Consider the following 2,500-nt stretch of genomic DNA (forward strand, 5'->3'; position numbering starts at 1 on the left):
CACTGGGGCAGTGGCAGCCCGCGGGGCAGTGTCGGCAGATTCGGCAGCAGTGTCTGCCGATTCGGCAGCGTTGGCTTGTTGGCGCGGGGGGCCGATGCGAGTGGGGACTTGGGCAGCGGGCAGTGAAAGCAAGAGTTTCCCCGATGCTGCCGGGAAAAACGCTCCCCGGGATGGCCGGGTGAGATGACCCGGCGGCCCGCGACGGGTCATTCAATTCCATGCCCCGTCAACATAACTCCCGATGTACTGTTTGCTTTTTCGGAAGAAGAGATCCATCCCCCCATCCTCGGCCAGCCAAAAACGCTCCAATTAATGGCCGGGTGAGATGACCCGGCGGCCCGCGACGCGTCATTCAAATCACTGCCCTATCGGCTACAACTGCTGATGGGTGGGATTAGAGGCCTGCCATGGTGGTGAGGGGCGGCGAGGACCGTGAAAGCTAGAGTTTTTCAGAGGCTGCCGGGAAAAAGGCCCCTCGGGTGGCGGGGTGCGAGGACCAGGCGCGTCATTCAATTCTCTTCCCTATCAACTTGGCTCCCGTTGGCGGGATTGGAGGCCTACTGTTTGTTACAGGGCTAAAATCGTCAGGGGAAGAGCTGACGAAACAATGCTGGTTTGGATGCAGGGGGTAGTGTTGGAATCGGCAGCGCGGACAAAATCGGCAAAGTCGACAAAAAAGACTGTTGGTCTGGACATCGGGGCAGCGGCAGCCATGCCGACAGGGGGGGAAATCGGCAGCGCAGATTTGTGCAGCTGCAGGTTCGTCGGGGAAATCGGCAGCGCAGATTTTTCGATGAACATGGGCTGGAAGATGGACTGTCCAGGCCAGGCAGGGAAATTCGTCAAGGGGACACGCTGACGAAACAGCGCTGGTTTAGACACGGTGGGTGCAGTGTTGGAATCGGCAGCGCCGACGAAATCGGCAAAGTCGGCAGAATCGGCAGCGGGTGCTGGCGATGAGTCTGGACGATTTATAGTCCAGGGCTTGATGGAAAAGACTGTTGGTCCAGACAATGGGGCAGTGGCAGCGCGGATTTGTGCAGCTGCAGGTTCGTCGGGGAAAATCGGCAGCGCAGATTTTTCGACGAACAGGGGCTGGGCGCTGGACTGGCCGGGCCAGGCAGGAAAATTCGTCAGGGGGCCACGCTGACGAAAACAGGGGCTGCGGAGTGGAAAATCGGCAGCGCAGATTTTTCGACGAACAGGGGCTGGACCGGCCGGGCCAGGCAGGAAAATTCGTCAGGGGGGCACGCTGACGAAAAGAGGGGCTGCCGCGTGGAAAATCGGCAGCGCAGATTTTTCGACGAACAGGGGCTGGACCGGCCGGGCCAGGCAGGAAAATTCGTCAGGGGGGCACGCTGACGAAAAGAGGGGCTGCCGCGTGGAAAATCGGCAGCGCAGATTTTTCGACGAACAGGGGCTGGACCGGCCGGGCCAGGCAGGAAAATTCGTCAGGGGGGCACGCTGACGAAAAGAGGGGCTGCCGCGTGGAAAATCGGCAGCGCAGATTTTTCGACGAACAGGGGCTGGACCGGCCGGGCCAGGCAGGAAAATTCGTCAGGGGGGCACGCTGACGAAAAGAGGGGCTGCCGCGTGGAAAATCGGCAGCGCAGATTTTTCGACGAACATTCGTCAGGGGGGCACGCTGACGAAAAGAGGGGCTGCCGCGTGGAAAATCGGCAGCGCAGATTTTTCGACGAACATTCGTCAGGGGGGCACGCTGAGGAAAACAGGGGCTGCCGCGTGGAAAATCGGCAGCGCAGATTTTTCGACGAACAGGGGCTGGATGCTGGACCGGCCGGGCCAGGCAGGAAAATTCGTCAGGGGGGCACGCTGACGAAAAGAGGGGCTGCCGCGTGGAAAATCGGCAGCGCAGATTTTTCGACGAACAGGGGCTGGACTGGCCGGGCCAGGCAGGAAAATTCGTCAGGGGGGCACGCTGACGAAAAGAGGGGCTGCCGCGTGGAAAATCGGCAGCGCAGATTTTTCGACGAACAGGGGCTGGACGCTGGACTGGGCCAGGCAGGAAAATTCGTCAGGGGGGCACGCTGACGAAAACAGGGGCTGCCGCGTGGAATGGCAGCCTACACGCAGATGCGAATTCGGCAGCGCACGATGGCTTGAGCAGGTCATGGGTTCGACTTGGCGCGATCTGAAACCTGGACGAGGGACTGTCGACGCTGGACGAGCCAGCGCGGTGGCCTGTCGTGCCCCGTTCAGGGGGGGCCTGCCGCGGAGACAGCCCTCGCGGGCTCGACAGCGCAGGCCAGCGTCCCCGACGTCGCTGGCCGCGGCAGGCGAGCTGCCGGGGTTCCCGCATTCCTACAAGAAAACGTCGTGCTTTCCACATGAAACCAATCCAGTAAAATCAGCCATATTTTTATGAGGCTGCCCACTGAATTTGGGGTCATTCCGGGCCGGTTCCTAGTTTTGCGGATTTACTCGATTTCTAATGGTAGGAAAATTAAAACAAATACTTCCCGACCTCGAAAAATTCTGG

Source organism: Populus nigra, chromosome 2 (genome assembly GCF_951802175.1).
Source record: "Populus nigra chromosome 2, ddPopNigr1.1, whole genome shotgun sequence".
NCBI lineage: Eukaryota > Viridiplantae > Streptophyta > Magnoliopsida > Malpighiales > Salicaceae > Populus > Populus nigra.